Source organism: Dendropsophus ebraccatus, chromosome 3 (genome assembly GCF_027789765.1).
Source record: "Dendropsophus ebraccatus isolate aDenEbr1 chromosome 3, aDenEbr1.pat, whole genome shotgun sequence".
NCBI lineage: Eukaryota > Metazoa > Chordata > Amphibia > Anura > Hylidae > Dendropsophus > Dendropsophus ebraccatus.
The window spans coordinates 158518836-158532168 of NC_091456.1; the positions used below are offsets into that span (position 1 = coordinate 158518836).

The 13333-nt window shown below is 43.7% G+C and overlaps 1 protein-coding gene and 1 long non-coding RNA gene across 3 annotated transcripts in view; one reads left to right on the forward strand and one right to left on the reverse strand.

The window, feature by feature from the left end:
- EPB41L4A (erythrocyte membrane protein band 4.1 like 4A) overlaps positions 1 to 13333 on the reverse strand; it is a 181297-nt gene that overhangs the window by 152111 nt on the left and 15853 nt on the right. The gene's annotated exons all lie outside the window — the stretch shown is intronic.
- LOC138787404 (uncharacterized) overlaps positions 1 to 13333 on the forward strand; it is a 46114-nt gene that overhangs the window by 2162 nt on the left and 30619 nt on the right. The window contains exon 2 of the long non-coding RNA XR_011362369.1: positions 9399 to 9499. This is a non-coding gene — a long non-coding RNA (uncharacterized lncRNA). The remainder of the gene's footprint in view (positions 1 to 9398; positions 9500 to 13333) is intronic.

A 13333-nucleotide genomic window follows, 5' to 3' on the forward strand; every position in this document is an offset into this window, starting at 1 on the left:
GTGAGTTATTGTTCCTCCTGCTGGAAAGCTCATTTAATTGACAAAGAAAACATTCTCAATGCCAGTGTTTGCTGAACGTCAGCGATGACCTCTGTTTACTATTACCAAGGGTACAGAAAATGCTACAATCAATTACTGGGCGTACTGGCATATGTGATCTGATTAGCCAGATGAAGGCTCGCCTCTACTGGGGTACAAGAAGACTTTTGGAGCTCATACTGAGTACTGCAATTCCAAAGGGGTAGGGAACCTTGGCTCTCCAGCTGTTGCAAAACTACAGCTCCCATCATGCCTGATGGGAGTTGTTGTTTTGCAACAGCTGGAGAGCCAAGGTTTCCTATCCCTGAGCTAAGGGATAACATCAATCCAAACCTCCTAACTCCTATGTAACAATTTATATAAACTGGACAAATGTTTGTATAAATTTGTTGTAGAACATAATATTCGGATTTTCCTATGAAGCATATAATACCTGGTAATGGCAAAATGTCAGCACTGCTACATCTATATATTGATGTTACTTCCTCTTTACATGACTGTAGAGAGTCAGGGTGGAAATGGCAGGCATGAATACCGAAACTTAGTCTTTGGAGTTCTGGATTTGTAAATACCTGCAGACTTGTCCCTTACGACACAGCATGCACAGCCTCAGGGAAATGCTATTAGCTTCATATTATCTAATACTCTACCTGTGCTGTCAAGTTTTGACATAAGTACAGTGATACAGGGTGTATGCAGGGCTTTGGATACAAGGAACTCGAGCCTGAAACCAAACACTTATTTCTATTGCTGCTGCTGCTACTGCTACTACTACTACTACTATCCCATGTCGTATGAATGGAGGATAAGAAGTTATAAAATGCTAATGCCTCTGCAGCCTATTGTGGCGTTACGGAGAAGGACATTTTTTCATTTTTGTGTTTTCCTTTGTGTTTTTATTTATGTCTCTTTTTATAATTTTTTCGATAGATAATTTGACAAAAAATCCGCAATCCTGAAGCTTCTTTCCTCTTTTTGTTTACACTGTTCCTCGTATGTATTACACACTGTACATATTATAAATATCTAATATGTTTATTTATTCATTTATTTTTACATGTATCTGTAAGGCCCCATTCACACGTCCGTGTCAGTTTTTACTGTCAGGAAATCCTGATCAGGAGACCTCAAAAGTCATCAGGATAGTATCAGGATTTCCTGACAGTAATCCGTTTTTACCATCAGGAAATCATCAGGAAAAACCTTCAGGATTTCCTGATGAGTAAAAAAAAAAGTGTTTCGAACAGGGGCATGATGAGAGTTGTACTTCTGCAACCTAGATGGCCACAGGCTGCAGAAGTACAACTCCCATCATGACCTGTCAACAGGGACATGATGAGAGTTGTACTCCTGCAACCTGGATGGCCACAGGCTGCAGAAGTACAACTCCCATCATGGCCTGTTAGCAGGACATGGTGGGAGTTTTAGTATTGGGGGGGAGAGGGCTGTGTATCTCACCTGTCGGCGGCGGAAGAACAGCGGCGGCAGCTGGTGGGAGTCCCGGTCGGGCGGGTGCAACCTGCTGCGGCCTCGAGGAGGGGGGGGGGGGGGAACAGAGGTCGGGGTGGTGTCAGGGTGATGCGGCGCGGTCATCGGCGGGGTGATGCGATGCGGCGGCGGGGTCATCGGGTGGCAGCGGCGGGGTGATGCGATGCGGCGCGGCGGGGTCATCGGCAGGGTGATGCGATGCGGGGTCAGCGGGCGGCGGGGTGATGCGATGCGGCGCGGGGTGATGCGATGCGGCGCTGCTGGGTCACCGGGCGGCGGCAGCTGATGTCCGCTTGCAGGGATCCCTTGGGTGGTGGCGGCGCGGCGTTCCGGCAGCGGGGGTGTCGGCGGGCTCTCAATCATCCGGAATCACGGGTACTTTCCTGATGTACATCAGGAAAGTGCCCGTGATTCCGGCGCCCCCATAGCCTTCTATGGGGGCGTCCGGGACGGAATTCCGGACAAAAATAGGACATGTCCTATTTTTTCCGGATATATTTTCCGGAACGGAAACCCTTCCGGAAAAATCCGTGACCAATTAAAGTCTATGGGTCCGGAAATCCGTCCGGATTTCCTGATAGGAAATCCGGATGGTTTTTCCGGACGTGTGAAGGGGGCCTAAATTGGGAAAGGGGGTGATTTAAACTTTTATGAGGTAGACTATTTAAAAAACATATATATATATATATACTTTTTTTTTAACACTTTTTAAGTCCCCCCAAGGGACTATTACCACAGTCATTAGATTGCTATCACTGGTCAATGCTATGCCATTGCCTGAGGCAGACTGTATGAGAAGATGGCCGAGCTGATTGCACTGAGGTAAGTATTATGGTGCGTTTACACGTAACGATTATCGTGCGAATTTGCACGATAATTATCGAATTCAAACGATATTCATACGTGTAACCGCAGCGAACGATCAAACAACGAGAAATCGTTAATTTTGATCTTTCAACATGTTCTCAAATCGTCGTTCGTCGTTCACAAAAAATTTGCAGATCGTCCGTGTAAAGAGTCGTTCGCCGATTTAACCAATGTGTGAGATAGGCTTAAGCGATTGCAAAACGATTTTCAGTACAATATAATGTACCGTTTAAACGCTGATCGTTATGAAAAAAAATCGTTACACCGACATCGTTAATCGTACAATCGGGCCAATTATCGTTTCGTGTAAACGCACCTTAAGACAGATAAGGCAGATAATGCAAATGATCAGGACACACTGGAGCACTGGGGTACCTTTAGGAGAACTGACCCGATCCCCATCCGGCCCGCAGCTTCTAATGATTATAAAAGGAGAAGTCTGGCCAAAATTATTATTAAAGTATTGTATTGGTCCCCCAAAAGTTATACAAATTACCAATATACACTTATTACGGGAAATGCACATTACTACTGCATCAAGTCTTCATTACCTTAATAAAAAGGTGACGTAAGGACCCGCTGGAACTCTCAGACCTGTGTGGTGGCTGCTGGAGAGGAGGATGTTAGGACTGGGCACTGGACCCTAGAGTATGTGCCCAGAAGCTGCTGCTGCCCCTGGAACAGTTGTGGTGTCGGTAACCCTGTCCCAGGGATAATACTATTGCCCGTCTCACGGCAGAGTAGAGGTTAACACTGGGGATGCTCAGTGTCCCAGAGTGGCGGCAGAGCCCCCTGCATCGTGGAGATAGAGGCGGGACACTGAGCATCCCCCGGGCAGAGGGGAACACTGCCCCGCTGTGAGACGGGCAATAGTACACAACTGTGCCAGGGGCATCAGCAGCTGCTGGGCACACAGTAGCCCTGGTCACACACCCTAGGGTCCAGTGCCCAGTCCTGCCACAATCCTCTCCAGCAGCCACCGCACAGCTCTGGGAGTTCCAGCGGGTCGTGACATGACGTCACCATTTTATCCAGAAAGTGAAGCCTTGATACAGTAGTAAGTGCAGGGAAAAAAGCACTTTATGTGCATTTCCTGTAATAAGTGTATATTGGTGATTTGTATAACGTTTGAGGGCAATACAATACTTTAATAAAATTTTGGTTGGACTTCTCCTTTAACAAAGCAGGCTTGCTGTTGCAGGACGAATCGGCACAATGGAGGCGGGGCAGTGTTCTTAACAGTCTTACCCAACCGAGGAGTAATGAATGAAGGTAAGAGACATGCCTTCCTCTTTGGACACCTCTTGCACAATAGGGGACTATCAGCAGGTTAGATTCGTCTAAAGTGCTTTTAGTTCCCCTTTAAAAATCCCAAACAGTGAATCTCAGTTCTGTGTATGAATCCCAGAGGGGATCTGCTCAGGTCCACATTCCCTTCTATAAAATTTCACATATATTCCCTGCTCTTGGGTATGAAAAAAAGCAGACAGGATAGACAGAGCTCAGATAACACGGTCTGTGTACTTGAGGCCTCCCTCTCAGCTTCCCACACTTGAAGGATACATTCATATTGCTTTCCTGAGACAGAACCCTTGAATCATGCCCGGGTTCTACAAATGACAGCTCTGCCAGTGAACGTAAAGCCTTCAAGTGCCGCACAATAAAACTTAGACTAAATATAATTAGTTACTGTATTTTTATCTCCAGTCTTCTCTTCTTTGCCATTCTTCCACTAAAGCTATTAAAACTTTCACTTCAAAGAGAGCAATTAAAAGTAGGTAGACATGTCACCCAGCGATTTCATGCATGGCTGAGGAGTTAAACGTAAAAAGCTGATTTTATAAGGTCTGAACAAATGCCCCAATTAAGGAAATATCTAATTCAAAAGTGAAATCCCTTCAGCACTATACAATCTCTTTCTTCATTCGGAATAATGGCGATTGTTAAAACGCTTATTCATGTTATTTTCCAGCGGGCCCAGAGTGCGAGCACGTAATTCACATTACTTAATGTCCCGAGACCAAAAATGACTAAATATAAAAAAGATCCCAGTATAACTATATCACAAGGTCCAAAATGAAAGCGTACCTGTCATTGCAGGATGAGCCGCCCTGTGTGTGTACATGAGGAGCAGCACTATACCCGGACATTCTTTATTTTGTGATGGCAGATTTCTGCTCTGAAAGTTGTCTTTTAGCTATTTCTCTATATCTCTCTGTACTGTTCCCTTATATCCAGTAAACAAAACGTCTAAGGGCCCTATTACACAAAACAATTATCAGCCAAATCCGGCCAATTACCTGCCATTTTGGCCAAAAATCATCTGGCATAATAGGGCCTGTTAAAAGACCACAATCATGCACGATGTTGGCTGATCATTGTCGTTCAATGGGTTGAAAAATCATGTTAACGACAGCGATGGTCCACAGTGCATTGATCTGCTGCTGACCTCAATGGGGCACCCGGCCGATCTAAGGGCCTTATTATAAAGGAAGATTATTGTTCGAAAAATCGTTAGATCGTTCGGATTTGAACGATAATCGTTTAGTGTAATAGCAGAAAACGATTAAGCAACCAATGAGTAATTGTTAGTCGTTTGAATTTGGACCTATTTTTATCATCGACTGTTCGCAAATCGTTCGCATGGAATAAGACGTCTTTCAGTCGTGCGCAGTAGCGACAAACACAATAGCAACAACAGGACGACTGCAAGAACGATCATAAGTAACGATCATCGTTCTGTGTTATTGGGTGAACAATTTCAGGTCGTTCGCCATAGCGGTCGTTTGAGATTGTTTATCATCAATCATCGAAAAATCGCTTAGTGTAATAGCGCCCTAAGGATCGTCCGGGGAGCCCCCTGCTGCTTTCAGTGGCCCCTCAGTGGAACAAGGGGAAAGCAAGCGCTGATCTCACAGGTCGGCGTTCACTTCCTCTGCTGATTTTTAGAGTTTAGCAAGAAGGAGGGAGATGGGAATATGTCTGATTACAGGGGAAGAAGCTTTATTGTCCGATAAGATAAAAATATTTTTGTAATATATATTTGCTTGTACTATTGATGTATGCATAGTTTGCTGAAATGAAAGTGTCTATTTAATATGGCTTAAAAATAAGGGTTATTTTGCTGAAATGATAAAGAATAATGTTAATGCTAGGATTTTTTTTTCAGTGTCTCTATTCCATACACTGTACAGGAGAACATAGGAATAATGAATACCTTTATGCATGCATCTTGAAGCTATGTTCACACAACGTAAGAGACCGGCCGTCACGGAATGGCCGGTCTCTGCCCGGATCATCCCTACCGGTACTTAAGTACCGGCTGGATGATCTTTCTGGCTGCAGAGCTCTGATGCGGGCGCATCAGCGCGCCCACATCAGAACCTCCCACAGAACACAACGAGGCAAGCATCCGGAGCTGCTCGCTTCATTGTGTGAACTGACAGGTCTTTCTTCGGACGCAATTCAATGAATTGTGGCCGCAGAAAACTGACATGTCAGTTATTTGCGTAGCCGTACGAGATCCCGCCGGAGCATAAACGATGTGTATACGTTTCGGCCAGGATCCCACAGAAGATAAGGCTATGTCCAATGGCAACAACGGCCGTACTTTTACGTAGTGTGAACATAGCCTAAGCTAGGGAGGTACTTCCTTGAACTTATATACTGTATGCTGTACAGGGATTGTCATGGCTTGGATGGCGGATTGAGCTTGAGAATATCACCCTGCGGCCTCTGCTTGAAATTTTTGCGTATGTTCTGTAGTCTGAACATATCCTTACAGCTGACTGATTCATTGTAAAGCTAGTCATATACACTAGACGTGTCGGCTTAACCTGCCAAATTCACACAAATTCTGGACCCCCAAGACATCAAGGCTTCTTTATTGTTATCAGTGATAAAGATTACTTTCAATGCCCACAGCTGAAAAACTAACCAAAAACATCAACCATTTTGGATTTTTAGACCTTTGGTTTACTGCAATCTAGTTGTATATTATTTGCAATGCTAGTGCTAAATACGCTGTTGGAATAAGTTGCCTATCCCATGACTGGCTTAGATCTCCTATTCAGCTATGGCCTATTTTCTTTTAATTTACACACATAATATTTGACATAACAGCTGCAAGACTAGTTATCAAGAATCTGATGCTGGGGTGAAAAAACACTAAGGGACTTGTGGTGTATGCCATGAGGGAGTTGCAGATTCCTACCGTCATAATCCAGCCGTAACCTCTGCTCGCCTGATGGGCAGGGGCCACGGCAAGGTGGGGAGGAGGCCATGCCTAATTTACTAAGATATATGCCCGTTAGTAGGCAGAAATCTACACCTGCTCAGGCAGGAGCAGGTTCCTTCTGATTTTAGCCCCTATTCCACGCGGTGAGGAGCAAACAAGCACTGTCAGCGATTGCTTGCTCCTCGATCCCCGCTCGCTGCCGCCGCTATTGCACGCGTCAGCAGTGAGCGGGTGTGTACAGGGGGGCCACTGGAAGCTGCGGGGGGGCTGCCCAGGTGAACGCCAGATTGTCTGGGCAGCCCATAGCAGATATCAGCGGTCTGCTGCCACCACTCCTATTCCACAGGGCGATGGCAGCAGATCGTTGCTATATTAGTCGTTTGCCTTTCAAAATGTTGAAAGACAAACGACTGCAACGATCAGCGATATCATTTATGTCAGCTGATCATTGCCTTCTATTACACAAGTGAATTATCGGCCGTATATGGCCGATAATCATTTTGTGTAATAGGGCCTTTACCTCACAGGTGTGCGCCTCTTAGTGTATTCGGCCAGGGTAAAGGGGGGGCAGGGCTTTATCTACAACTGATGCACCAGTACGCCAGTCTTGATAAATGCCCTCATATGTGCAGATGTATTAAAGGGGAACTCCAGGTAGAGGTTGAAAAAAAATGAAACTTCTGCAGAAGCATAACGCATTACTTACCTTTCGATCCCAGTTTTGAAACTACCAAAAATCCATTTGTTTGGAGGAAGTGGGGGGGGGGTTGCTCTGTTTTGTGTTTCTGTTCTTCCTGGTTTGACATTTCTCAGAATGCAATGCTTTCCCTCATGTGATTATCACAGCCCCCACCCATTACAATCAGTAAAATTAGTGCAGCAGCTGCTTCTGTTCGGTCAGAGATGGTGAATCAGTCAGGGGATTGGGTTATCCAGCCAAGCCTCCTGTGACATCACGCCCTGCCCCCTGTCTGCATCATCAGCAAACACACAATGTGAGACAGAGGTATGTAAGATTTGTCTCCTAGGGGGGGGAGAGCAGAGGGAGCAGGAGACAATGTGAATTGGCACAGAGGCCATTTTTTTCACTTCCTGGATTTCTATCAGCTACCAGTGTGGGTACAGGTACAGTAATACATTGTATACACACATCTATATAACTTTTAATGTACTTTTAATAGAAAACAAGTTTTTCTTATCCAGAGTTCCCCTTTCAGTCCAGTGCTTCATACACTGACTTTACATTGAAGGTCCTCATCACATACTTCTTATATTTGGCACATCTTTGGCTGTCTGTTTTGCTTTAAACTATAACATGTATGTGGAGCGCATGTAGTATTTTATTTTGCTTTTATGTAGAAATAAATACAATGCTACATTATTAGTATTTTGACCATTCAGGGTAAGTTAAAAAGAGAATGAAAACATCTAGAAGAAAGATACAATATGCCTTCTGTCTGATCCCATTTAGAATACATAAAGCCGACATTAGGAAAATAATAGGATAATGCTATAAATGATCAATAAAACAGCCAGCATATGGACTGCTCACAGCGTTAGTAAGGCTATAATGGAAGGATTGAATTAAGCTGTAATTCAGGAAGGTGTTAACTTGCCTGGGCTCGCCATCACTCTCCTGTGACACAGTAACAACATATGCAATTACCAGACTTATATAACACTGTCATCTGAATTAGCTTCCATGATGTCAACATGAAAGAAACTTGATTTGAAATAATATCTCATAGAACAAGTGTGCATTTTACTTGGGTTAAATTCTAGATGGCCACTTTCTTTCAGAAGCAGCAACCCTCTAGTCCTCAGTTTGGATGTGGTATCGATTCTCAGTATCATTAAAGTGAATGGAGATGATTTGTAATACTGCACACAACCTGGGGACCAGGGTGGTGCTGTTTTTGCAAGAAAGTAGCTGTGTTTTTCTAATTCTGTATACCCACTTGAGGTTAGACTCAGACTTCTACGGGGTTTAACTGCATATTGGCGTTCCTTTCCGTAATTCTTCACTAGAGAACTTGAAATCGTATGATAAAGAATCACAAACGCAAGGATAAAACGCCAGAGAATAACAAATACCTAGGATTTTTTGTTGCCTTTTATTTACAAAAAAGCTTAGTAGCCCTCTTGATCTGCAAAACTGTCTCTTATGTCTATGGAAACCTTATAGGCAGGCCATACACACCTTGGTCCACCTTTGACTCCACTATTAACTTACTCATTCATCTCCGCCAAACAGATACAGTATGTTCTTTAAACAGTGTGTGCAATAAGCAAATGCTAGGGATCTTTGGTACTGCTGATCTTCCAGAACACAAAAGATCAGAAGGGTTAAAATCCAAGCCACAATAAAGACCTGGTCCGCCCCCAAACAAATAAGATAGCTGGTGGGTCTTAATAAAAAAGTAGGTGGATGCAGACAAATCAAATAAATATGACGAACTTTGTGACAACACTTAAAGGGGTTATCAAGCGAAAAACTTGGCCTCGGGCAGAGATGTCAGCAGGGAGCACTGTGTCAGACTGACAATAAAAATTTTCCTGCATGACATATAGTAGCTGATAAGTATGGGAAGACTTTTTTAATAGTAGTAAGTTACAAATCTATATATCTTTCTGATACCAGTTGATTTGAAAGAAAAAGTTTTTTTGATGGACAACCCCTTTAAAGGGGATCATCTCACTACTTGAAACTTTTTAACAACAGCCCATAATATAAATAATGTTATAGTAAGCAGTACTTACCTTACAGATCCCCATCAATCCTCCTGATGAGAGAAATCAGGAAGTAGAGACCAGAGGAGGACTTGGGAAGCATAATAAAACAAGTGGTAGCGGTGGTGGGATGGTAAGGTAAGGTGACTACTCTTTTTTTTTATTATAATTTTACAACATTCTCTAGTAGATATATATAAAAAAGAATAAGTGGCCAGACAACCACTTTAACCAAAGTACACAAACAGGTTTTTATGTTACTATGAAAACACAAAGCATAACATTTCAGATGAAGAAGAGTGTTGGGTGACTATAACACCAATTCTAGACAATTAGTATTCGTCACACAGGAATGGCCTAGTGTGACCTGTTTATGGACTGTGTATGGACACGGTCTGGAAATGCAAACACAGGCCAGTCTAAGCTCATACATCCTTAACCATGGGGATACCCCCACTAGCATAAGGCTGACGTCCCATACGGCCCATCCATCATTTCTCCCTAGGTAGTAAAGTCTGGCAATTAAAATGACCAAGATAAATAAAAAGATGGTTTTTTTGACATTTTCCTTTAAATTAGATAACGCGAGAGCACTTAATGGTTAATCAATACGTAGAAATGAGCCAGCAGGGACCGACTGCTACTATATCAATACAACAAAAGACGCAGCTTTCTGTCTATTCTATAGACGAGACAAAGAATGTTTTACAGCTATCGCACATGCTGCTAAAGCTGGATTTTTTTTTTACCTAATGGTTATTATAGTATCCGGAATGGATGCGGAATCTACATATTTTTTTTATCAGATACAGATCGACCAGAGCATCATGTAAATTGGGAACAAAATGCAAATATAAAAACCGCAATGTGAAGTAAACCAGAAGTAATGTAGATCCAAAAGACAGAAGTGTGAATAAGCCCTCAGGCTAATGAAGTCTAATGAGACGCCTGGAAGTCCAGGAATCCTAACCTATTTCTCAGTAAATAACCTATTGGCAGGGGTATGCAGAAGATGACCCCTGTTATTGGATTCTCTTCTGCACTGCACAGTTATAATATACCATACAGACATGACATTAAAATTAAGCTGAAATAGGACAGAACTGATACCGGCCCATCAGTAGGAATACAAGCAGATACATGACCAAATACAGTTCACACAGCGCTTAATAACATGTGTCCTGAGAGGCAATGCACGGAACTCTCTGCCTCAGAATCCAGTCTACCTCAATGTGACAGTGCTTCTCTATGGGAGAGCGCGCGCTCCTCCGCTGCCGCCACTCTATGCTTAAAGAAGTGATACACCACTTCCCTGAGCGGAGAGCCGCGGCAGCTGAGGAGCGCGCGCTCTCCCATAGACAGGCTTTGGGACACGAGACGTTGGTAGTTCGCTGATCGTTCGCATATTTGTTCCTGTAATAAGTCGTTCTCTGATAAAACATGTTGTGTGGGTTGTCCTGAAGAATGATTAGTGACCATATAACGACGTAAAAACATTCATTCATAACAGTAATCTGTGAAGGTAATAACCTCAGAATCTTCCGCTACAAGAACGCTAGTGATCAATCGTTATGGCAAATCTTTGAACGATAATCGCTACGTGTTAGGGTATGTTCACATCTCGTTTTTCTCCACACGTCTGGCTACACGTCCGGAATCAGTGAAAAAAGGATGCAGACGTGCAGCCCAACGTGCGGCCGACGGCCACATTGACTTTAATGAACAGGACGGAGTCATTATGTGACTGTGTTCTGCTCATTTGCGGGACGTACACTGCTTTTGTGCAGGACTCAAAAACGTAGTCGACCACGCTTTTGAGTCCTGCACAAAAGCAGTGTACGTCCCGCAAATGAGCAGAACACAGTCACATAATGACTCTGTCCTGCTCATTAAAGTCAATGTGGCCGTCATGTGGCCGTCGGCCGCACGTCGGGCTGCACGTCCGCATCCTTTTTTCACTGATTCCGGACGTGAAGCCAGACGTGTGGAGAAAAACGAGATGTGAACATACCCTAATATGGCCTTTAGTCTAGCATACCATTTGTCCATAGAAATTACATCTGACTGGATGACTGCTGCTTTAAGAAGGTACCAGCCATATATTTTATGCCTCCACAAGCGAGCTTCACACTGCGATACATTACGATATTTGTGGGGTAATAGCAGCAAAGACTTGGATCCAGAACTCGCATATTGTCTTCCAGTTTCCCACTATTCTCTAATGCAGTAATTACGGTAAGTGTATGGATGATGGCACCTACTTCTAATGAACTGAACACTAAAATATTTCATTGAAAGTTTTAATAGATTTTTTTCTTCCTTTAAACCTTTCTTTGAATCTTCTGAAGGAGGTGAAGCGATAAATTAGCTTCAAAACCTAAATGCACTGGATTAAAATATTACTCAAAAAAAAAAAAAGCTTCCTGAACAATATTAAGCCAAAATACTTCAAGAATTAGAAATAATAACCACCAGCTACAAGAAAACATTATGCTGCTAAGCAAATGATGAAACTAGCCTATAATCTGTTTGCTGACGGCCATCGGAGGTCGTCCTAAGGGGTGTAAGGAGGTCTAAAGCAGGAAGAAATGGTTACGGGGGCCATGCATAATTGATAGGTGCCATAGGCGCAGCAGCTGTGGAGGTCTGTGTCAGGTTGCAACCTTTGTTGCTATTCACTGGTCACAGCAATATTCAAAGTCTATAGAAATCAATGAAAAATGTGGTGGGGCAGGAACGGCTACTTTTTTTGCGGGGCCTTTTATGACATGACTTGCAGTATGTCTAGATCACAGGTCTCAAACTTGCATCCCTCCAGCTATTGCAAAACTACAATTCCCATCATGCCCGGGCAGCCAAAGCTAGCTAAAGCTTTGGCTGTCCAGGCATGATGGGAGTTGTAGTTTTACAACAGCTGAAGGGATGTGAGTTTGAAACCTGTGATCTAGATGAATAAAGCTAAAAAGTTACAAAAAGTTTGACCATATGGTATTTAGGGTATTATTTTCTCTAACATTCACTTACATCCTGCTCACTTATCCATGGACATGGGATAAAGTCCTCTATTTAGGCTATGTTCACACGTCGTATGAGACCGGCCCCGTATGGGATCCCGGCCGGAGCGCATACGATGTGTATATGCTCCGGCTGGGATCCCATTGAAAGTAAGGCACACTACGTTTTTAGAATCAGTTTTTTTGGCGAAAAACGGATAAAAAAAAAGGGATGCACACACATGCATCCGTTTTTTTTCTATCCGTTCTTGCAAAAAATGGATGAAAAAAACGGATTGCAAAAACAAAGTGTGAACCAAGCCTAACCTGGTTGGTGCGGCTGCAGTTTTTTAAAAGTGCTGCCCGGTTTCCTGCGCTGTGTCTTTTTTGTGTATCGGCCCGTCTCTATGCACTGGTAGGCGCCCCCCAGTGTGACGATATCTCCTTCCCTATGTGACTAATGGAGGTGCGTCATAGAGGGGAGGTGATACTGTCACACTGGGGGGCACCGGGCCCACCTCCAGTGCATAGAGCCGGGCAGTGAAAACAGCGCCAAGCGGGAACCTGGTGGTGTTATGAAAAAAGGACCATTTGCAATAACTGTTACATGAACTCATCTGCCACTGATCCCCTGTCAGCACCATTCTCTACTGCCAAGAGCTCCCTGTTTTCCTGCTGACTCATAGAAAACGCCTGCCAGTCACTAGCTGAGGCAGGTCATTCCTATGACCTAAATTTCTATAGGCTTTCTCTCAATCTGTACACCACTTGTGCTGCTCACGGAGAAGAGCTAACTAGTAATGATCAGAAATGAACAGGCACAATACTGATCGATGCTACCTGTTCATTCCAGGGATCATGGGGTCTCAGTACCCCACCTGCACCATGTCAGAAGATTTTTGGAATTCTAGCCAGAGCTATATGCACAGAGTTCCTGTAGTCTCTGCAAAGCTCTGCTGCCATTTGATACCATTATTTA